General features: G+C 46.0%; 1 protein-coding gene across 1 annotated transcript in view; it reads left to right on the plus strand.

Moving 5' to 3' along the window:
• Nucleotides 1–25,276, plus strand: part of TSPAN2 (tetraspanin 2) — a 457,360-nt gene that overhangs the window by 61,328 nt on the left and 370,756 nt on the right. The gene's annotated exons all lie outside the window — the stretch shown is intronic.

Below are 25,276 nucleotides of genomic sequence, written 5' to 3' on the forward strand. Positions count from 1 at the left end.
GATACCTGGATCTACTCCTCCTTGTAGTAGAATTTATGCCCTCACCGAGCCTGAGAACCTTCACCTTCGACAATACCTGGATCAATACCTGGCAAATGGGTTTATTCGTCCTTCCAAGTCCCCTGCTTCTTCAGCTTTGTTCTTCGTTCCAAAAAAGGAAGGAGACCTTAGAACTTGTATAGATTATCGCTCCCTGAACCAGATCACCGTTAAGAATAGATATCCGTTACCTTTGATCCCTGAACTCCTGGACCAAGTCAGAAAAGCATGCATATATACAAAGCTGGATCTTAGAGGAGCTTACCACTTGGTACGAGTAAAAGAGGGCGATGAATGGAAGACGGCCTTCCGCACCAAGTATGGACTATTTGAATATCAGGTCATGCCCTTCGGACTTTGCAATGCCCCGGCCGCCTTTCAATATTTTATGAACGATGTCCTCAGAGAGCTCATAGATGTGTGTGTTGTTGTTTACATTGACGACATCCTCGTTTATTCTTCATCGGAATCTGAACATCAGAAACACGTGAAAATGGTCCTCGAAAGATTGCGTCAACACAAACTTTTCGCTAAGTTGGAAAAATATGTTTTCAACGTGACTGAAGTTGAATTCTTGGGATTCATATTATCACCTGGCGGAGTGCGTATGGATTCAAAGAAGGTCGATGCAGTTCTCAAATGGCCATCACCATCCTCCGTAAAAGGTGTGCAAAGCATGTTAGGCTTCGCTAACTTTTACCGCAGGTTTATCCCCGAATTCTCTCGAATAGTCCAGCCCATCACTGCCTTGTTAAAGAAAAACAAACGTTTTGAATGGTGTACCGAGGCGGAACAAGCTTTCCAGGATTTGAAGACTAAATTTATCTCTGCACCAATCTTAAAACACCCTCGCCCCGAACTCCCCTACATCGTGGAAACTGATGCTTCAAGCCTTGCCATGGGGGCAGTTCTATCACAAAAGGACCCGGTAACCAATCAGTTGCATCCCGTGGCATTTTGGTCCCGCAAATTCTCGCCTCCTGAAATCAATTACACGATTACTGACAAGGAACTTCTGGCTATCAAGTCTGCCTTTAAGGCTTGGCGGCATTATCTGCTGGGGGCCAGACACACCGTTACTGTGATTACGGATCACCGAAACCTGCAATATTTGAAAACCGCAAAAGCCCAATCCTCTAGACAACTCCGTTGGGCATTATTCTTTGCCGAGTTTGACTTCATAATTACCTATCGACCTGGTACAAAGAACGGTAAAGCTGATGCCCTTTCTCGGATGGGAGTGGAAGAACACTTGATCAACCCTAAACCTGTACCAATCATTCCCGAACAAAGAATTCTGGGTGTAATCGCCACAGAATCCATAGAGGAAGTTAAGGATAAGGCCAGGCAACTTGTAACTCCAGCAGACATACAGAATTGGCATCTGCAGGGAAAGGACTTTGCAGTAAAGGACAACTTATTGTATTTCCAAGAACGATTATACCTACCCAGCACAGATTTACAGAAAAAAGTAATCTCTTGCTATCACGATTCTTTAATGGAAGGACATCCCGGTATGGCCAAGACCTCAGAAAAGATCAAGCGCTACTTCTGGTGGCCGTCTTGGAAAAAAGATATCAGAGACTTTATAATGTCCTGTGGAGTATGCGCCCAAAACAAGAGTCAAAAGGAAAGACCAGCAGGCCTCTTACGCCCTATTGACATCCCACCTCGCCCATGGCATACGCTTTCTATGGACTTCATCACCGATCTACCTCCATGCTCCGGATACAATACGATTCTAGTAATCGTGGACTTATTCTCCAAGATGGCGCATTTCATTCCGCTCAAAGGCTTGCCAACAGCAGCAACTCTGGCCCGAGAATTTCTCGAAAACATCGTCCGACTGCACGGTTTTCCTTCGGTTCTAATTTCGGATCGAGGTAGTCAATTTATTTCTCATTTTTGGCGAAGTTGCTGTCGGTCGGCTCAAATTGATGTGAGACTATCGACCAGTCACCACCCTCAGACCGACGGACAAACCGAGAGGACCAATCAAACTCTGGAACAGTATTTACGCTGCATGCTGCAACAAACTGAAAAAACTTGGAAAGACATCCTTTGGATAGCCGAATATGCCTACAATAACTCTGTCCATTCGGGAACTGGGAAAACCCTGTTTTTTTTTTTGTACGGCAGTCACCCTCGAACCTCGGAGTTGGATCCCCTCCAAGATCTTGAAACACCAGCAGTAGACTACCTGCATTCTACAATCACCCAAGCCTTTAAGGAAGCTGTTTCTCACCTTCAAAGGGCTAAAGAACAATACAAGAAAGGAGCAGATCAACATCGGAAGGAAGCCCCTCAATATCAAGTAGGGGATCAAGTCTGGTTATCCACCAAATATCTACCTCTAAAAGGGCCACGCACATTCAACCCAAGATACCTTGGTCCCTATTCCATCACTACCATAGTAAACCCAGTAGCGGTCAAGTTGGACTTGCCCCCGCACATGAAGATACATCCGGTCTTCCACGTCTCTCTATTAAAACCCGTGCAACCTCAAACCCGACTAACTAAATCTCCAAAACCTATCCTAGTTGATGGAGAACTCGAGTTTGAAGTCAAAAGCATTCTGGACTCCAAGATCTCCAAATCTAAACTATTTTACCTAATTGACTGGAAAGGCTACGGCCCCCAAGAGAGATCCTGGGAACCTGCTGAATATGTCCACGCTCCTCGCCTAATCAAAAGATTTCACCGAACATTTCCTGACAAGCCAAAACCCCCGGAGAAGCCCGGTTTGGGAGGGCCTTGAGGGGGGGTACTGTCATGATCTCTGCTTCCAAAAGGTCAGGGTTTTCCCAACTCCCTTGGAAGCAGATCCATAACCCAGGTTCCGAGTGCCAACCAGTCCCAATTGGGACCTTTTGGACCCAGTCCTGGCGCCAGTGGCACCAGGCTCATAAATATGCCCAGTCCCAGCGCTGGAAGCGCCGGGCTCATAATGCTTGGGTGGACTTACCTGCAGCAGACCATGCTGCTTACTTGCCTGCCAGTTGAGCCTCTGATCCTCTTCTGTTTGGAACTACTTTTCCTGTTGGGTGGGGCAGGAGCCACTCCCTAGATTCAGAACACTGGAACTCTTCTGGAAAGCAGGAACTCTTTTCTTACCTAGGCGTGGCTGTGGAAGGAGACACCTAAGCACTACAGGAGGCTATTTAAACCACACCCGATGGATGAATCTTGCTTTGCGTTATTCTGCATCCTCTGCAGCAGAACGCTTATCGTGTCTTCTGCATCTGATCCTGGGCCTAAGGAAAAAGGCTTACCATCCTGAATCCAGTCTTCAGCAACACCTATAAAGACAAGAAAGAACAGGTTAGCATTACGGTCTTCAGTGACAGCTCTTCACTTACCTGGTCCATCGGCTGTCACCAACGCCTCGCGCTGCATTCCGGCATCTGAAAGACAAAGGCTTACCTACTCTTCGTGCGCTCCGGAGGTCTTCACACTGCATTCCGGCATCTGAAAGACAAAAGCTTACCAACTCTTCGCACGCTCCGGAGGCCTTCGGCGCTGCATCCCGCATCTGAAAGACAAAACAAGGTGCGTTTAAAGACATTGGGGAACTTTAATACTCACGTGCCATTACTCCTTTCCACATCTAACCCAGTGGGTATTCCGGCACCCTGCAGCCGCTCCAAACTTGTACCGGCAAAATAAAAAGACAGTTAGAGCGCATCGTGAAGCAGGCAACAAGCGCTTACTTACGTGCTTCCAGGCGCTTCTATTCATCACACGGGCTCCATCTTCAACTCACTTCAGCCCGTCATCCGCCATCACCGGAACCCTGCAAAACAAGAAACATCATTACTAAAGACTTTAAAGACATTAGAATTACTCGAAACTTACCGTTCGTGCAGTAAACGACGGACAGCAGTCCTCTGAAGTCAAGAGGCCTGCTCCCCTTATCCAGTGAAGAAACTGGTTACAGCACCCTGCCCCGAGGCAGATGGAGAGCACGGCGTTCCCTTACCTAAGGTGAGAGCGTTAACCTTTGGGGTTCTACAGGAGAAGAGAAAGGGAAGAAGAGAGAGACATTCAATAACCCAGTTCCTTAATCCCATATTTTCTATCTGCAGACATCTTACCCTTCAAGTCAGACATACAGTGCACAGAGGTCCAGCCCAAAGAGCCAGCCGTGTGTTACACATCACCTTTGCAGATACGGTATACGCCCAGTCAAGACCGGCGCCTCTACGGGAATCAGGTGAGCGTTACAGTGTGCCATGGTGCCGGTGGAATATCCAAGGGTTGAAGTAGGCCGGCTGGCCTTTTCTTTTGACCCTTGTTTTGGGCGCAAATTCCGCAAGACAATACAAAAGACTTTATGTCTTTTCTCCAAGAAGGCCACCAGAAGTGGCGTTTGATTTTTTCCTCCGTTTTAGCGATACCAGGGTGTCCTTCCATTAATGATTCATGATGATGTGCAATAACAAGTTCTTGCAATTCTTTACTAGGCAGAAACAACCGCTCCTGGAAGTAGGGTAAGTCATCCTTAACGGTGTAATGAGGACCCTTTTGACTCCATTCCAGTAAGGCTGAAGAGTCTAGAAGTTGTTTTACTTGTGTTTGGATGTCCTTAATAGTTTGCAATGAAGTTAGGCCTAAGATTCTTTGTTCAGGTATGATTGGCACAGGTTCTAAACTCGAATTGGGTTCTTCCATGCCAATCCGGGATAAGGCGTCCGCTTTACCATTCTTGCAGCCAGGGCGATAGGTAATTACAAAATCAAATTCCGCAAAGAATAGAGCTCATCGGAGTTGTCGTGAAGATTGAGCCTTGGCCGTCTTTAAATACTGTAAATTTCTGTGGTCCGTAATTACAGTGATGGTGTGCCTTGCCCCGAGAAGGTAGTGACGCCAAGCCTTGAAAGCAGATTTAATAGCCAGTAACTCTTTGTCGGTAATTGCGTAGTTGATTTCAGGAGGAGAAAATTTCCTGGACCAAAAGGCCACAGGGTGTAGTTGGTTAGTTTCTGGGTCTCTTTGCGACAGGACAGCTCCCATGGCCGAACTGGATGCGTCGGTTTCCACTATGTAAGGGAGATCTGGGTGCGGGTGCTTCAATATAGGTGCAGAGGTGAATTTGGTTTTCAGGTCCTGAAAGGCTTGTTCGGCCTCAAGAGTCCATTCAAATCGTTTGCTTTTCTTTAGGAGAGCTGTGATGGGTTGAACTGTTCGGGAAAATTCCGGGATGAATCTTCGATAGAAATTGGCGAAGCCGAGCATGCTCTGAACTCCCTTCACCGAGCTAGGAGATGGCCATTTGAGGATGGCGTCCACCTTTCACGAGTCCATTCGGACTCCTTGAGGTGTCAGGATGAATCCGAGAAACTCCACTTCTGTGGTATGAAAAACGCATTTTTCGAGCTTTGCAAATAGTCTGTGCTGGCGCAATTTCTCAAGAACTGCCCTAACATGTTTTCTGTGATCGGATTCTGAAGAGGAGTACACCAGGATGTCGTCAATATAAACAATGACACAGACGTCGATAAGTTCCCGAAGAACATCATTCATAAAGTACTGAAAGGCGGCAGGTGCATTGCACAAACCGAAGGGCATCACCTGATATTCGAAGAGCCCAAATTTGGTGCGGAATGCAGTCTTCCATTCGTCGCCTTCTTTTATACGCACCAGGTGATAAGCTCCTCGGAGATCTAACTTGGTGTACACACAAGCGTCTTTCACCTGGTCGATAAGCTCAGGGATCAGGGGCAGAGGATAACGATTCTTAATCGTTATTTGATTTAGGGTGCGATAGTCTATACATGTTCTAAGGTCGCCCTCTTTTTTCGGCACGAAGAACATAGCTGAGGAGACAGGAGACTTGGACGGGCGAATAAAACCATTGGCTAGGTACTGATCTAAATACTGACGCAAATGTAGGTTCTCAGGTTCCGTAAGAGCATAAATCCGACTACAAGGTAGTTGAGCATTGGGTACCAGATCGATTTGGCAATCATAAGACCAATGGGGAGGTATCGTGTTAGCCTGTTCCTTCTGAAAAACGTCTTGGAATTCTTGGTATTCTGACGGTAGCTGTACAGGGGTGGAAGTTGCTGAGGCTAGACCAATAACTGGATTTCTTGGGTAACAAGTTGGTTCACAATCAGGAAAACTTATCTTCTTTGCTCGCCAGTCAATTCTGGGATTATGTGTTTCTAACAAAGGAATTCCAAGAATTACTTGAAATTGTGGGGCCTTGATCACATCAAACATGATTGCTTCCCGATGTCCATCCTGACCCACCAGTGTCATTTCAACAGTGGAATGCGTTACAGGCCCTGAGGCTATTTCGGTTCCATCTACTGTAGTAATGACATCTTGGGTTACTTTCGGGCGGAGAGGGAGCTTAATCCTGGAAGCCAATTCACGATCTATGTAATTTCCAATAGTTACTGTCGATGTATGCTTTTATAGCATGCAACAGCTGAGGCTGTTTTGGGTCCACCAGCACCATTGGCATGACAAAATGCGAGGTCAAAGAGTTTGTTTTCAAGCTCGGCAAGCGGACCCCTACGCTTGTCGGGCTAGGTCGTTTCCCGAATCAGGTGTCAATAAATCGTTATCAGTGGCTCCAACCACCTTCTTAGGTGGTTTAACCGGACAATTTCGAAGAAAGTGACCGGAAGTCCCGCAATACAGGCAAAGTTGCATTTGCCGTCTTCTCTCTCGTTCATTCTGTGTTAATGGTCCTTTAACACCGCCGATTTGCATAGGTTCGGATACGTCGGTACTCTTGGAGTTAGCGTGGGTTTTGATCGGTACTCGGGTTTCGTACTTGAACCGATCTGCTTTTCTATTTTGAAGTCTGTGATCAAGTTGAACCACCAAGTCTATGCAGTCTGCGCAGACCTGGGGTGGATCTACTATCTGAGCTAGAACATCCTTAAGCTCTCCGCGCAGGCCTCGATGGAACAATGTGATCCTTTTGTTTTCTGGCCATCCAGTTTCCACAACCAGTCTATTAAAGGTGGCAACGTAGGACAGAAGATCCTGATTACCTTGTCGTAAGGATAGCAGTTCGTTATCAAGGGCCTGTCCTTGAGAGTGTCGAGCAAACAATCTTTCCATGCTGGCCTGGAAACCCTGAAAATTCTGGAGAATGGGATCATCCTGATTTACCAATGGAATAGACCAATCGGCAGCACTGCCACTGAGGTAAGATAGTATAAAGGCTACCTTGGTCTGGTCGTTAGGGAAGGCCCCGGGTCTGCATAGAAAGTGTAAACGACATTGGTTCATAAAGACGGCATATTTCTTGGGATCCCCCGCAAAACGTTCAGGCGGGGCCAAAGGCATGTGTCCAGGTAGATTGATTTGTACCGGGTTATTCAAACCCATTGATGTTGAAGTAACTCCGGAATTAGGTAAAGGAGTGTGCCCTGCCTGGGCCTGCAATAACCTTTTGACCAGGTCATCTGTTCTTTCCTTGGATAGGATCAGTTCTCTTTTGAGAGCGTTACTCTCCTGGCGGGCTGAGTGCACTTCTGCCCGTAATTCCCCCAAAAGCTGGGCCAGCTGATCTGTCTCAGAAGTCTCCATAGCGCCCGGGTGGGAAATTGTGGGTAGGCTTCGCATTCTGTCACGCTCACCTGATTCCCACGGAGGCGCAGGTCTGGCTTCGAGTGCTGATGCTTCTTCTATGGTGAAGCGCAGGACTCTGAAGATGGACTCACTGGCTCGCAGGAATATTCCCCTGTGCGTGAAAAGGGAGCATTACCTACTGACGGAATAATGCTCAAGCCTCCCACTCCCTTCCAACCCTCCACAATACCCTTCCTCGATTCCCCGTGAAGTCTCACCTTAGGGTCTGGAAGGATGAGTTCTCCATCCTGCTTCTGATGCAGGGGCGCGTTGAAACCCAGTTACTTCACTGGATTGAGGTTTGATGGGAGTTCAAATAAGCTTGACTATTCAGGTAAGGCGCTGTAAGAGTTCTGTAGCAAGTTCAAAAGTTCAAGCTTAATAATAATGTTCATTGTCTTATTGCTGCAAGCGCTAACGCTTATGTCTTTTTCCCCTTAGGGGCCGGGGTTCGGAATGCCGGAGATATGGCGCCGACCCGAAGTGAAACGTGCAGTTCCAGTAAATGACAGGTAAGTTCTGGATGAGCGTTCGGGTAATGTCTTTGCATTCGCTCATTCAATGTCTGTCTTTTTTCCCCATAGGGGCCGGGGTCCGGAATGCCAGGAAGCGGCAGGACCCGAAATGAAATGGGAATGACCCAACAGGTAAGTCTTAGAAGGAAACTGAGCTTTTCCTATTCCCTTCCTTCTCTCACTTTGTGTTCTTGTCTTTTTCTCTCTAGGCTCTGGGAAGTGGCTGCGGATCCGGATGATCGCTGCTGAAGATGGAGGTGCCCAGGAAAGGTGAGTGAAATGCAGCGCTGCAGCGATCGAAACGAAATGCTTTTAAAATGATGTCTTCCCTTTCAGGATCGTCTTTGTGAAGTCTCTGTGATGCAGCTTTAGCAGGTAAGGTCTTCTTTCTGCCCAATTCGCTCTTAGCAGGTGACTCAGGGTGCTGACAGGCGTGGCTGAAGTCCAGATGCAGGAGCTGACACAGTGAGCGTCCAGCTGCGAGGAGCAGAACAACGCGAAGCGTGAGTTGCTTATCGGGCGTCGTTTAAATAGCTTTGGAAGAAGTTCCAGGTATGTATCCTTCCACCGATCAGGTATGTATCCTTCCCCGACCACACCCAGGGGAAAGTAGTTCCACAGGTAAAGTAGTTCCATTCAGGCCTCAAGAGGGCCTGGATGTAGCAGCATGGTCTGCATCAGGTAAGTGCACCTTAAAACACTTGAACACATGTCTAGCTTTATGAGCCTGGCGCCTAAGGCGCCAGGACAGGGGTCCAACATGAGCCTGGCGCCTAAGGCGCCAGGACTGTGAACCAAAGCGCCCGAGCTTGGGCCCGCTGGCACTTCCCTGGGGGAAATGAATGATGCCTGCCTCTGGGGTTGCTGGGTCGGACCTGGCTCCTTGGAGGTAGGCATCATGACAGTCCTGGCGCCTATGGTGCCAGGCTCACATGGGACATCAGTCCTGGCACCATAGGCACCAGGCTCATAGGTGCACACTTACCTGATGCAGACCATGCTGCAAGAAGATCCAAACCCATGTGAGGCCTAGAAGGGACTACTTTACCTTAGGGACTATTTTGTAACTCGAGTGTGTGGTCGTGGAGGAATACCTACCTGGGACCACTTTGGAGGCTATTTAAATAACGCCGGAAGAGCAGCACACACTTCGCGTTATTCTGCATCCAGCAGCGAAACGTTCACCGTGCCAGCAGCAGCATCCAGCCTTCTGCCACGCCCGCCTCGAACCTGGAGCACCTTGAAAGAGGGAAAGAAACAAAGGTTAGAACAAGAGTATTACCTGATTTCTTACCTGATTCCGGATTCATCGCATCTTCAAACCAGAGGAAAGACTTTGTTTTAAACGCATCGCAGCAGCAGCGCCGCGCCATACTCACCGTTCCACACAGAATTTCTTTGATCCGGCGCTGTCTCCATCTTTACATCGCCGAATCCTGGCACCTAAGGGGGACAAGAAACAACACGGTGAGCAGAGAGAACAGACAGAGACAATCTCTTTAGCCGCCATATGCTTACCTGATTTTACCGCCAGAGGTATTATTCATCAGCACGCCACATCTTCTTATGCCGCACCTGTAAGAAAAGGAGAAAGCAGCAAGTTTAACCGTTGGCATTATTTACCGGACAGTGTTGGGTAACACAGACTTTTACCGGAGCGCTTTCAGCAGTCAATCTTCTTATTGGGTCAAAGTTGCAAGATAAAAGAGGAATTGGGCAGGAGTGAATTCCAGACATTTTGAACTCTTACGAACTATACACTTACGGCTCTTAGCCAGGACCTTTTGGAGTCAGGATTCGTCTACAACTCTTGCAAAATCTTCAGGCCAGTGAAGTAACTGGTCGTCAACGCGCCCCTGCGTGCTTCGCAGGATGGAGGGCTCATCCTTCAAGAATATAAGGAGAATATTTTTTACGGGTCAAGCAGACAAGATTAGGGGGGCAGATCCAGTCAGTCATCGCTGCACTACGCATCACGTGGGTGGAGGCCCCCGCAGTCCGGGTCCGACCGACGTCCCTGTGGGAGCCAGGTGAGCGTAACATAAGGTGCACCTAAATTCAATTTTTAAACTAGCAGTCACAATCAATGCATGATGAAAGCACACCTGAATATTCGAATATTGGAACTCATAGGTTTTCTATATAATTCAGTGATGAGTTGTCCCTTATCTTGTTTAATCAACACCTAACAAAAAGCGATGGCATCTCGACTATGTGTTTCTGTGAGTTTTAAATTCAATTAATTCCCATTTAGTGCCTGTACAAACTTTTTCCAATACTAAGTTAAGTTTGCATATGCAGGGGCAAAGGTGGTACCCATCGCAGTACCTTGAAGTTGGATGAAGTACTCAATATCGAAGAGAAAATGATTATTCATCAAGCATAAGTAAATCATTTCAATAATCATTTTGCCATGTTGCAATCTCGTATTCAGAAAATATTGACATGCTTCATGTTTGATTGATGTGTATAGAGAGACAACGTCTAAAGTTGCCAGCATAAAGTTGGATTCGCAAAAAATGACATTTATCTTGCTAGGAAAATATTCAGTACCTCTTAGGTAAGAGAAAAGAGTCGACACAAATAGGAGTAAGTCTTATGCACATATTTTGAGGTATTTTCAAGTAGAGCCCCATTTCATGTTACGATAGGCGAGGTTCCAAAAACACAAGAGCATGGCCGATCAGAGTTTTTGATTATTGATGTTGATCCAGAAGTACACTTTGCTTTTCAGGATGAGGCAGTATTCTGTATTGGTGGATCTCAGGACTGCTTTCGACAGTGTCTCACAGGAGCGTTTGTGACAGATCCTAATTGGTAGAGGAGCCTCCCTTGGAGTTATCTCTGCTATCTGGTCATTTTATTTTGGGAACAAGGCTGCTGTGCGTTTTTGGTTGGCTCGGGAGCTAACTCCTTCTTTCAATGTGGTAAAGGGGGTAAGGCAAGGCTGTGCCCCTGCCCCCTTACTTTTTAATATATACATTGACTGGCGCTGAAGAGATTGGATAGTCCCAAGCAGGGTCAGGATAATTATCCTACCTTATTTTATGCAAATGATGCACTAATCCTATCTACTACACTTCAATGCCTGAAGGCAAACTTCAGTATATTTTTAGGGAAATCTAAAGAATTGGAATTGCAACTTAACATTGGAAAAACAAAAATTATGATTTCAGGCCACGGTTCTCGAAATATTAGCAATTGGATATCTTTGTGGATAGGGCTAAGTTGGACCAGCCCCTATTTTATGACTAACTTGGAATTAGATTCCCGAGATCTGTGGATGGTATTCACAAGTTGCAAAAGTCTGCTGTAACTTGGGCAAGTACAGTGGCGCTAAAAACTCCTTCTTTAAAAAACATGGTAGCGGTGCAATTTCCTCGGCACTTGAATTATATCAAAGACAGGCAATTTCCGCTTCTGTTTTTGGAGCAAAAATGTGGGGTTACGCGAGTCATCAATCTCTCGAAAGAATTGAAAACAAGTTTATGACAAATCTGCTCCAGCTGCCACAGAGCTCACCTGCAGCATTGCTACATTTGGAGAATGAAATTGGCTTGATATGGGGTTTGGTGCCTCTGAAGCCACTTCTTTACTGGCTCAGACTGTGGAGCACGAAAAGCCTTGTGAAGTATCATGAAGCACTAAAACATTTGCTTAGTCTGGCATGGGGGGAAAAGTATTCCTTGGGTAGCACATGCTAAAGCACAACTAATAGGACTTCATGAATATGCATTATGGGAAACTCCTGAAAGTATGGATACATCTGATTTTCTGAGGATGAAGAACTCAGTATCCATAAGGAATCGAGAAATGATGATAGAGGCTGCTATAAAGCTCAAACTGGGCTTAGATTATCTAGAGGTTTAAGCTGATTATGGCTTTGTGAGTTACCTTGACTTTGTGTCCAGCTTCAGAAAGATCTTTGTATATTCGATTTAGGATGGGAATATTACCTCTGTTCAGCTTTACTAAATCTTGGGGGTAAGTGGGATCAGGTATGTGCCCCTTATCTGATGTTGCTATAGAATCGTGCCCATTTTTTTTGGTGGAAAATTGAGAGTCTTCAGAGGATATTATCTAAGGCCATTGCTCTGAGGGTCAAGGGTATGTTCTACCAGTGAAACGGTTAAGTTCTGCAAGGGTACGAATGTGCAGCAAGTTGTATTCCCAGTAGCTCATTATATTTATAGGGCTTGGTTAGCCAGAAAAAAAATATTTGAGAAGAGGGAAGAGGGTGGAAGTAATTGTGATTTTTTGTCAAAAGTAAATTGAATAGATTGCTCTTCTCTTCCTTTTATCTGATTATGAGAGGCTGCAAGCTAGCTCTCCTCTAGTTAAGATGCTAAAGAGTTATTTTAATTTGATTTGATTTGTTTAGAATGTATGTCTGATGTTTTTTGTAAACAGGTTTATCTTTAAGTTTTAAGAATGGATTGGGAATTTATGACTGTGCTTTAATATGTATTTTTACTTTATGGTTTTTACAACAAATCAAGTATTTAAATAATACTCATTGCTGGTTACCATAGGCTTACTGAGAGGTTTTTTCATACCTTTGGCGATCCTTGGTAAGAAATATACAGTGGGCATAACAGGAAATCTTGAATACAAATAACTACAATCATCCCCATCTAGGATATCAGCATTTTCCCATTTCTTTAGGAAGTCAATACATTTTTCACTCATGTCTGTAGATGGATCTGTAAACTATTGTCTCTAACATACTCTATCCATCAATTGTCATTTAGCCTCTTGAACATAGTCACCTCTATCAAAAATGAGAATAATAGTGCCTTTGTCTGAAGCTTTTATAGTGCAATTAGGTAGATTCTGGAGATCTGTCAAACTGTGTTTTTTCTTTTTTGTAAAATTAATTTTTCCACAGTACGTCTTCAACCTTATCTATTGAGAATGTCTATCACGAGATCCTGAAAGGCTTCAATTTGGCCACATGGCTGAAAAGCAGGATTAAACATTGATTTATTTTTTAGCCTGCTTCTTTTGGCCCAATTGTTTTTAATATTCAAAGATTCTCACTTTAGCTCTGGGACAGGATCACCAATCATTATGCCGGATTCCAGATGTACCAAATCAAGTTACGTCTGCATATCTTCAATGATTACGTCTGTTTGTCCGCTTAATGATGTGCTTTGTTGCAATTTGGGTGAATTAATTACAAAGAATTTCTTAAATCGAACCTTGTGCATATATTTATCAAAATATATTCTCATTTGCACAGAAGTTGAGACCATACTTTAGAACCTTTATTTGCTCGTTGGTGAGAATGTGGGAGGATATATTAATTATACGGATTAAGTACTAATATACTAACTCCGTTGCTGGAATCTGACTACTTTCGGCTTGCAGGGGTTAAGTTGGGCAACCATGTTCATCTTTTCAACGTGAAAGACTAATATCTGGATACCCCTGCTGCGGGCACAGCACTCCACTCCACGGACAATCCTATATCATCTGATACTACTGAAGTGTAGCTGGTGTATTTTGACACTAATAGCTGCAGCCCAAGATGCGCCCCTTTTCACTTAAGCCTACTAATTGAAGGGCCTGTTGTGGAGACAGCATAAGAACGACTGCCCCCTGACAGCAATCTAAGGCATGGTTAATGTATACACCTGGTCAAGCGAGCATCTGTCAAGGAGCCAGAGGTGTTTAGAATTATTACACTGACATCCCTCCTACAACTTCCTGAAGCAATCTGAGGCAACTGCAGATCGCAATAGAAGCACCTGGGAAAGTATTTGTTACCTTTTTTGAACAACTCTGTTACCTTGTCCTGAAGACGGCCAGTATCAGCATGATCAAACAGCAAACTCTGAGCCATATGCGGAAGGGATCAGTGATATTGATCCCTAATTGGTCACCAACAAACTTGTGTGATTAGTTTCTTTCACTTTTTCCTGTGTGAATGAATTTTTTCTTGTTTACTCTGTTTTTATTTTTATTCATTATGAAAGGTTTGGTGTTACCACACCATTTAGACTGTGAGTGGTTAGCACAGATTTTGGTAGGTTTAGTTATCGATGTGTAGTACTTTTTATGTCTTTGCATAAGATGCATATAAATAAATCAATACTTTTTTTATAACTGATTAAATTATGGTATGATTAATCTCTGATTTATCAGGATTATCTTGGACTCAGCCTGTAGGTGCCGCAGGGACTAAAGGAGGGGGTAGTTGACCTATCATTTTTCTGTTGTTATATTAGTCTCCCACTTGATAGTGTCGACCCCCGATATCAAAAAACTGGGAGTACCCATTCTTTAGAATACATGCATGAGAAGGCCATCCAATACTGTTTTTGCTTGGAATTCTTGGACTTGTAGTTTTCCTAAAATTAAATGAGAACAAAAAAACATAATTTCCAGAATCCAAATGGAAAATGACAGGACTGGAGGACCTTTGAAATATGGCCAAAAGAAACATACATTCTGTGTAACAGTGTTAGGATGCAACTTCTCCCTTTTCACAAAAGTGTAAAAAATCTTTTACAAGTGACTGGATTTCATAGTGCTTCCACTTCACATCCAACATATGAACCCACTGCTCTCCTTTAACATGGCAGCCCACTTTCTGTCACTAGTGGAAGTTAGACTCTCGAGGCAATACTTCACAAAACTCCTTCAAGGCCTGATTCAAAGCTTGTGATAAAGTACTGTGGAAAGCCAGCCTTTCCCCTCCTATTCCCAGCACCACCATTCTGGGGTGGGTGGGAAAATTGTCGAGCCGTAATACGGGCACATGCAAGTCGAAGCTTTGATGCCAGCCACCACATTGTCACTTTGACAGAATATGGTGCTTTAAGGAAAGTGTTCTTCCTTCATGGAAGAACACTTTTCTATTGTTGCATGCACCTCAGAATCGGGCCCTGAGTGTGCCTCCATAATATGCAGTGCTTTCCTTTCTGTTGCTGGCACAGTAAACATGCTGGCATTAAAACACAACCTGTGTTTTTCTCTTACTGACTTGATAAAGAACTACACGGCCGTGATTCTGAGCGATGACTCCCCAGAAACAAAAGACATCACAGTCCCTCACATGGTGTAGGGGACACATTAGTAACCAACACCGGCCAGTTTGTGATGTGGTAGTGTTGCCAACTTCGAAGTGGGAGAATTTAGTGGCTGTAATGGGTGTCATAGTGCAACGTTTTGTTGACAAAAACATCTGAGGTATCGCACATTTCACAAAAAGGACACCTAAGACCTCTCACAATATGACTAGCCGCAGCCTTACCTACACGTAAAATGAGTTCTATATGTATCCTTAGATAGGATATGCTTAAGGATATGCTTAAGTAATATGCTGCCAGTATATAGCGACTGTTCTCGTGAGGGCCTCATCTTATCCAGTAACACTGGTTTTCAATGATGTCTACTGGCTTTTAAATTGCATTTCCATTTTTTGCCAAAAATATCTAAAATTCATTATGTGCGTACAATAAATACTGCAAGAAAGCACTTCTAATGGTGTCAATCCCAAAATCAAGAGTTTACCAAATGATTGGCATCTAGAAATGATTTATTGGCTAGAGCTTTAATATTAGATTCGAAGTTTCCTTATACTATTTTGAAAAATGTGACAGGAGTTGTCATTAGCCACTGCTTAAACACTGTTCATTGTTTTTGCCAACATTTCAACATGGCTGCCAAGTGTTATCCGTTTGTGCTCCTTCTCAGTTAATCAGTGTCCTGGCTCATTTAAGCCTACGTCCTTTTGTTTCTTCGGTGAGGTTGGTGTGAGGAATTCGACCATGCGCATGGGGAGTGTGCACTCGTCTGGGCTTTTTTTGAAGTTTTGTAATGAAAATGAATGATGGAAGATCAACCTCCGAAAATTTGTGGCGCTAATCCGCACACATTTTTCTTTGCTCACCGGACAGCAAACACAAAGTCATGTGTACTCGGGGGACACAGCCATCAGGCACAGTCTTCCCTGTCACATTTATCTGGAATGTGACAGCCACAGGTACATCAACGCATCTCAGGAAGGGGCAAGGCAACACCTTCTTCCAGCCATGGCCAGCCTAATTAAAATATCAAAGGCTCCATGGATCCGCCCTCTCTATTGTCTAAGTTCTGCTGATGAGAGTTACATTGAAACAGGCCCGTGATAGGCCTGATCACAGAACTGAAAAAAGGGAACAGGAAATCCAACACCTCTTTGATATTCAATGGCTCAATTTGAAGCTAGCTCCCACCCCTCTATATGAAGGGCAGTGAATGGCATGTCTGCTACAACTGTTTACAGTAGGCAACCCCTGCAAGCAGACCCCTTTCAGAGGGAAGAAGTATGTGATTTAACAGAGACAGAAAGTCTGTTCTTGCCAAAAACTTCAAGGGAGCCCTGCGCTTTGATCAAGAGTCACACAGTGCTCAATTAACCAGAGAGACACTTTGATCCACAACAGACAGGAAGATGGGTGGGACAAATATGTTGTCACCTCTTACCTTTCCCGTTGCAAAGTACTCTGGTTATGCCCTCATGCATAACAGAACATTGTTGGTGGGGACCCAGGATTGGGTCTTTAAGGTAGGCTTAGCCTGAAACAATCACTGGGGCACTTTTGGCTTCAAAAGAGTGCTAAGCCCCTCACGTACGAGATCCACCGACGACTTTGAAAGGAGTAGCAAGAATGACTCATTTGGTCCCTGGCTGAAGGTACAGTCTGCCTTAAAGCTTCCGCCAGTGAAGGAAGACCAGGATTTCCAAGAGGGAAGCAAGATCCATCCCCTAAAGATCTCCCAGGGAACAGAGGGAGATATCAAATTCAGAGGACCTGTCTTGCAGCTCCAGAACCAGTACCCAGCGAGCACACAGCATACCCTGCTAGGTTCTGTCAGCAAGCTTCCTAAGTGGGAAGTGCCAGAGAGACTCTGACAAAGGACAAGGCTGTTGCCTGCAAACACTCTCCTTAGCTTTGGGCCGTCCGCCTTAAAGGATGACATAAGCCCTACGAAGGAGCCAGGAGGAGTTCCACAACAAGCATCAACTAGTATCCAGAATTTTAAGGAACTTTTGAGGCAGTCTAGCCCTCGAACTGCGCCCGGCTGCACCACTGATGGTTGTCACACTGCAGTTACTAAAGCCGACCGAGACGCCTCCACCAGCGTTCCAGATCCACCAACCAGCACAGAGACAATGGTTTGTGACCCCAAGCCGCCGTGTAGGCCAGCCTGTGGCCGTCCGTCCAGCCTTGTTTGCCAAACTGCCTGCTTCCTGTTACCCGCAGCTGTCTCCTGTCTTGAACTGTGACGCAGGAGCAGCAAAGCATCCTGGAACCGACTCAACGCTGTTAAGCACCAAGATCATCTAAAGCACCAGGTACATTGTGGTTCTGTCCCCCTGGTCCTTCTCCGAAGGCCCTTATGACATTTACGACCCCTTGCTCCCTTGGTGCTGAAACCAAATAAACTTAAACAGTGAAGACTGATTGCTTTACCGACTACCCTCCTGTCAGCATGCAGAGTGTATCCCTTTCCTTCGTGAAACTGTCTGTTCTCTGTGTTCCTTTACAGAGAGGGCTGTTTTTTGTAGTGTGCTAGAACTGTCTGTTGTAATAGTATTAAAGTAGATATTTTTATACAACCTTGACTGGACAGTCCCTTGTATTATTGAGTAATAATTGCATTTTCTCTGTGTTGCAACTAATCAACGATCCACAACCTTGCAGAGGAAAACCAGGCATTCCGTCCATCCACGTTATCAAATTGGACAAGGAGGTTTATAATTTACTTTTGTTTCCAATCTGTTTGTAACCCTTCTGGTGTACTAGAGGTGTGGGGCTGATTGATAGTTTAGAAGATTATAAGGGATCCGAGCGCGGCTGATTTTGCTGCGGCCGGAAAGTTCGCATGAGAAAGGTGCAAACTACCAAAAGTTTGCACCTTTCTCATGCAAACACACTTACATACTACGGGGGCTGCAGGGGTGTCCCCTGCAACCCAGATCACTATACTGTAAAGTATAGTGAGCGGAGTGTTGCGGGGGACACCCAGGGACGTCATTTGGGGGTCGCCAGAGGTCGCAACTGCGACCTCTGAGGTCTCCCTTGCGACCTCTGTGGTCTCCCTTGCGACCTCTGTTAAAAAAAAAAAAATTAAAAAAAAAATTCGTTTTTTTTTTTTTTTTTTTTTTTCGTTTTTTGTAATGCAAGGTCCTGGAGTGGCTGGCTCTCATGTCATGTTCAGGCCCTTTAAAAAAAAAATAATAAGACAAACAAGAACAGGAGTGCCACAAGTCTAACACTTTCAGCACTGACCCTAAATAAGAAAGAATAGGAAACCAACTAATGTGTCTTTCTGGAATTCTGTACAATAATTGCTAAACTCATTAAAGGTTTATTTCAGGCATACTTCAGGGGGTGAGTCACTGATTTAGTCTGTTCTTAAACGCCTCAACTCAGCCTTTAATCCTTCTGAGGTCGATAAATGAGTACCAAGACAGGTTGGGTGATATTGGGTGTATATTTTTTCTATATAAAGCGCTTAAGTGTAAGTGCTATATAGTAACACATCATTATCATTTGGTCATGGACGTCTGCTTGCATTCATAGTAATTTGGTAATATGGGCCTATACACACTGACCTTAACGCTACATATGGCAATCCATTCTTGCATGAAATGTACATCACATTATAGTGATATCGTAACCATATTTTTCGTACTGTACAATGCTGTGATGTCACTTCCTGTTTTGGCAACGGGTGAAAGGTTCGTGTTCCATCGCTTCCCGCGATATCACTTCGGGGTGGGGTCAAATGATATCAGTTCCTGTGATGACATCAGGGGTCAAGGGTCGTGTGATGTCACTTCCGCTACCCCTGGCATTTTGGTGAAATGACGTCCCTGGGGACACCCCTGCAGCCCCTGTTTTTTTTTTTCTTCTCGCGAGTGTGCTGCGGGGGTGTCCCCGACAACACCCCGCTCACTATACCACAGTACAGCGGGGTGTTGCGGGTGACACCCCCGCAACTCCCGCAGTCTTTTTTTTTTGTTTTACTTACCTGCAATGCTACCACCAAAGGTTCGAACTTTGGTGTTCGAAACTTTGGTGGTAGCATTTTTCGGTCGTATTGTACGGTCGGACCTTTTGTTTTCAGTCCGATCGTACAATACCGGTTTAGAAATCGATATTTATCCCTGGACCACTGGTGCCCCAGAAGTTGATTTGTCACAGTTGTGTTGTATTTTGTTTTTCTCTCCCGCTGCCCCATTTCTTATTTTCTCCCTGATAGGTCCTGTACCCTTCCTCATGCGTCTTTTTCACACCATTGCGTTGGCACTGTAACCCTGGTATGGGCCCTTGACTCACTTAGAGCCCCCCAGTCATGGCCTTTAACACGTCGTTCTAATCAGCCTATCAAATCCATGTTCACTGCAATGACCTTTCCTTGCTTGCTAGGCTGTATAGTCTGTGCCAAGTGGAACTACAAACAAAGAACGCACGCTACATTTAGCACCAAAAAGGAGACTCCGGGACGCCTAATGTTTTTTTGAGGTTGGAAAAGCTGTCAATGGTCGTCAAGGTCTTTCCCTTTTCTTAAAAAAAACGTGAAGCTATTCAGTGCTCCTTGAGCAGCTGTGTGGAAGGAACAGGAGCCGGGGCCATGACAACATGAGATTGTGGCGGTGGAAACTCACGAAGTAAAAAAGATGTATTGAAAGAAAGGCAGCAAGTTATTTTCTTGAATTCTTTCTTTCAAGAGTTTGTTTAACACTTTACTACAGCGAAAGCATTCCAATAGAACGTCTTGTCAAGGGCTGATTCTGAAGCTATTTTTTTTTTAATGTTCAGCTTAAAAAAGGGGTTCCTTTTAAATATCATTAAATGTTGCTATGGTACTACAAATAAAATAACTTATTTAGGAATCGGAAACAATCTAAAAACGCTCTTCTTTGAAAGGTAGGGTTGGCTGCTTGCTTTCAAATAGGAAGCCGGATGGCATGATTGTGACGCAAAGCAGACTTATATTTGTAAATCTCAACCCCCAGCTGGGCTGCCTCAGCCCTTCATTCTTCCAAGGTGGATGATTTTTTAACCAATAACGTAAGTCATAATACATGTTTTATGTCGGCTCTTAGAAGCTGGAGGAATCCCCCACGAAGAGCTACATTAAATTCTTGATACTAATAGTTTTTATTTCATTCAAGTTATCAAAAAAGGACAATGCTATGTGTGTTTATGTGTGTGTGGGGGGCATTGGTCTGGGTGAATTGGAATGATCTTTGCACATCTAAGCACCCTTGTCTGTTGGGGATTGTTCTTTTCCATTTCTTTTCTTAAGTTATATTTAGTCACCCCCTTCAATTTATTTTTAAGGACATCATCCGGTTTTGTTACTTGCTGATTTAGTCATGTTATGCTATGTTCCATTATGCCATTTCGCATTAATGTCACATGCCAAGCGATCATAAGGGGGCAGGTAGCACTCCACACAACACCCCAATAAATAAATAAATAGTACCATATGAGCTACAGTGAGTCCAAGAAAAAGTCCACAACGCCTAAAGTAGAACTGTAAATGTGAGCTTGTGGGCCTGTTCGACGTGGGAGCCCCATGTTGCCCTCTAGTGACAGGATAAGGCGAGTGCAGCCTAGGTTGAGAAGGGTAGACAAAGCTGTATTATGTAGGGTAACTCCCAGAAGAGCTCAACCTCAGCCCAAGAGGAATCCTGACTTCCCCACAACTATAACCATTTGGATGAATACCAAAGGCAGCTTGAGAACTCCTGGGAAGCGCGGATAGGGCTTTGCTTCTAGTGAAGCCAGGCTTCAAAAGCCCATCCTCAATTCAATGTGCCGAAGTTCCTTCAAGCTTGCCTGTCTATAGAAATTGGCCATGGTGAGAAGCTAGTAGAAGGGTGTTTGCATGCCTGTTCCCGTGTGCTGTTACGGCTGGTGGATTCTTTAATTGGTGGCCTCTGAACATTTTCCATGAATGTGTGGGAGCAACTGAGCCTAGTGATGGAGGTTGAGCCAATGGGGGGGCTCCTCCTCCCGAGAACCTTTTTTAAATAATGAGTACAAATGATTTGTTTTACAGCATACTTTCAGTGAAAAATTGGGTTAAATGACATGCAGTTTGCAATCTTTTTTTTCGGATAACCCACTAGATTCCAATTTTCGAACAGGGTGCATGGGTATTTTCCAACACATTCTCATGATGATTTTGTCTGCTATATACTGTTAAAGTGCCAATGTAAAGAAACATGTTTTCAATGCGGGCTCTGCCCATACATGTCCCTGCTGGCTGCACCAATATATTCCAGTATTTCCACATAAGAATTGACTCATGTTTGCTTTGCACACATTTCTTGTAATGAGACTATAAGAAAACATGTCCATTCTGGCTCTACTAATATATATGCCAGTATCCCCACATAATAGCATACTCATGTAAGAACACTCATCATGTTAGATCACGGGGAAGGGGGGGCGTGGCCAGCGCGCATGGTGTGAGGACGTGCTTCCCTTGCGCTCCTGCCCGAGATCCTACAACGGACCGAATCGTTCGGCCAACTCATGTTGAATAAGCATACTTGAAGTAGCTACGAGAAGAAGAACCGTTTTCCTACCCTCAACGAAGTTTCTGCACGAAATTCGGACCAAGATAACTGTTAATCGAGGCGAGCAGAGAGGAGGCCCCCGCCCAGCAAAATGGCGGCACCCGTGGTTCCTATCTGACGCACACTGTTGGAGAGCGGATAGCCTCTGGAGGGGAGAGAGTGAGGGCCGCGGCATCCGGCCCGGCAATCCGTCGACACCCCGGGAGGACCGACCCCCGCTGCGGGCTGCGGCCTGGGTCTCAGCCTCCGGGACCGAGAGCCGCGGTCGCCGCAGCCGTGGGGTGGGGAGCCCCGCGGCAGCAGAGAGGAGGAGACGGAGGAGAGGACCCTCCGTGCGGGGCTGCTGGATGCGCCGCCTGCCGGGACCCCCCCGCACACAGCGAGGAAGAAGGGCCCGAATGATGCCGGCTGGCGGGAGACTACGAGAGACACAGAGAGAGACGCAGAAGGCCCTGAGGAAGTAGACGGCGGGCGGTTCCCTCCGGAAGCCGAGTCTGGGACATCCACGAGCTGACGACTCCCCGTTAACGGCGGTCACCTTCACAATCGACTCCCCATAAACATCCCTGCAGAACGGGAATAGGTTGTGGAGTAAACCCAAAGACAAGGGATGTCGCCCCCCAAAGGTAAACTAAAAACCACGACCATGGACTCCTTCACCATGGTCAGGGCTAAACAACAGCAGGGAACAGAAGCAGCAGACGACCCGACGGCCAAGGAGGACGATCCCACAAATATGCAAGTGCTACAAGCTATAGCAGCGCTACGAACGTCCATCGAAACCAGGATCGATGAAATCAAGTCGGACCTGCAGCTGATGAGACAAGATGCCCGTAACCTTACCGAAAGGGTGACTACGGCGGAGGCAACGCTGCAAGACAATGTTAACAACACCACAGAACTTAAATCTAAGGTCCAAGAACTTGAATTGCAAGTAGCGCGGCTAGAAGCGCGATCAGAAGATGCAGAAGGGCGCACCCGCCGCAGCAACATTCGAATCCTGGGGGTACCAGAAGATATGGAGGGCCCAGACCCAACTGAATTTGTATAAACCATGCTATTGCAAGAAATTGGGGCCGGCAAACTGACCCACGGCTTCTCGATAGAGCGGGCCCACAGGTCACTACAGAAAAGACCCCCCCGGGTTCCCGACCACGCCCAATAATTGCAAAAGTCTTGAACTTTCGCGACAGAGAGACTATATTGAGATTCTCGAGTGAAGGAGGGGAAATCGAGAAACAAGGCGCCAAAAGAGTCATCTATCCAGACTATACCCCCGTGGTACAGTGAGCACGGAACTCATTCGTACCGATGAAAGCTAAGCTACGCAAACTAAACCTTAAGTACATGCTAATGTACCCGTCCGGCCTTGAGGTACTATACAAAGGGAAAGCCATCTTCCTCGAGACCCCGGCGGCGGCAAATATGTGGTTTGAGGACAACAACCTTGCAGATGATAAGGAAAGCACTGCGCAGGAAGTCATAGGCCACTGAATGCTCCAAGCAACAGGAAAGAATAAAGGTTCCACAACTGCCGAATGAACACCGGACCGCTTGAGATTTACAACTCCACGAATGCTACGACGGGCAGGAGCGCACCGACCCATGCGTACAACGACGAAGCCGACGCACTCCCCTGAAACACGTGAAGGCCGACTGCTGACACACCACCCGCACCAGGAGGCCCGGAAAGGCCTGGAAGGATTGGGTGCCCCCGAGCGCTGAAAGTTTGAGGCAACTGCTGGGGGCAGTTCTGAGTTGCAAGGTTTGTTGCCTTCATTCACTAGAATGAGGATTGTTAATGTTAATAAGTCTCCAAGTGACACTGATGGAGGAGGAGGAAGGGAAGGAGGAAAGGAGGTGGCTCGTGCCCCAACCCAAACGCAGACCGACCCCTGGATAGTAGGTCCAAACCCAGGGGCGGTAGGGGCGGGGAGAAAGGGGGAAAATGGATCCGTTACTGAACCCCTATGACCGAGACCACCATAAAAATAATGACATGGAATGTAAGGGGTTTGGGGACATATACCGGAAGGAACAGGATTAAAACCTACCTGCACAGAAAAGGGGTAATGATAGCATTACTGCAGGAGACCCACTGCACGACGGACTCTGTGACCAAACTACAAACGCATTGGGGAGGACAGGGATTTGGCACCACCTACTCTAAATAAGCGAGAGGGGTCTACACCTGGATCCACCCACAGCTCCCATTCCAGGTGGACAAAACAGAGATAGACCCGGAAGGTAGGTTTGTCGTAATTTGGGGATTCATTGAACAGGAAGCAGTATGCATCATGAACTCCTATCTCCCTAATAATAACATACCGTCCTACCTGAACACACTGTACCCCAGAGTTGCACAGTATAGGACCGATCTTTTTATTTGGGGGGGAGATTTTAACTGTGTGCACGACCCAATGCTGGACAGGTCCACACCACGGTTGGGAGGCCTATCGACTGTTACGGCGGCACTGACCGCCATGTTGGGGAGGCTGGACATGACGGATGTGTGGCGGGAAAAGCATCCTGAAGCACGCGAATACTCATACTACTCATCTCCGCATAAGCTACACACGAGACTAGATTACATACTCATAGACAGGGAACACTTGCCCCGGGTGGAGGGAGCACAATACCTGGGGAGGCTATCTCGGATCACTGCCCGCTCCTGATGACATGGAATCACAAAGGGCCCAGACCCCCCATTCCCATGTGGAAAATGCCTACCGACGCCCTGAAGGACCCAGCCTTCCGGGAGGAATTACGTGATTCTATTGATGCCTACCTAGAGGTTAACACCGGTAGTGTAGCACACAATAGCACAGTGTGGGAGGCTCTAAAGGTGGTGACCAGGGGAGAAATCATCGCAAAGGCGGGAGGTATCAAGAAGCTGCTCAGGAAAGAACTAGACCTAGTGGAGCGGCAAATTGAGCGACTCGAAACGACCCCCGTAGATACACAACAGAGAGAGGAGGAGCTTGTAAAACTAAGAGAGAGAAACAATACTGCGTGGAACAGGCTGGAAAAGTTCGACTATATTGCCAGGACGAATAGAGCACATGTTGAGGCGGACAAACCGGGCAGGTTACTGGCCTGGCTCTGCCGAAAAGAACACCCCAAACACCCCATCACCTCACTACAGGAAGAGGAAGGGAACGCACATTACGCACAGCAGGATATAAAAGACACTTTTACTCGTTTTTATACACACCTGTACTCGCATGAGCAGCAGGTCCCCCAAGAACGGTTGGTAGAAACATTAGAGGAGATAGGGCTCCCTAGGCTGTCCCCTGAACAAGCCGACTCCCTTGAAACAGAAATCACGCCCAAAGACATTACTGAAGCAATTAGATCCCTGGCCACAGGCAAGGCACCTGGTACTGACGGGTTACCCACAGAGTTTTTAAAAAAAATTATGAGTCCTCCCTGACCCCCCTACTAGACGCAGTATACCAGCAGCCATACGAAGAAGGGATACTACCCGAAAGTATGAGAGAGACGCTTGTGATCCCGATATTCAAGCCCAACAAGCCGG

Source organism: Ambystoma mexicanum, chromosome 13 (assembly GCF_040938575.1).
Source record: "Ambystoma mexicanum isolate Mex_15411 chromosome 13, UKY_AmexF1_1, whole genome shotgun sequence".
Taxonomy (NCBI): Eukaryota; Metazoa; Chordata; class Amphibia; order Caudata; family Ambystomatidae; genus Ambystoma; species Ambystoma mexicanum.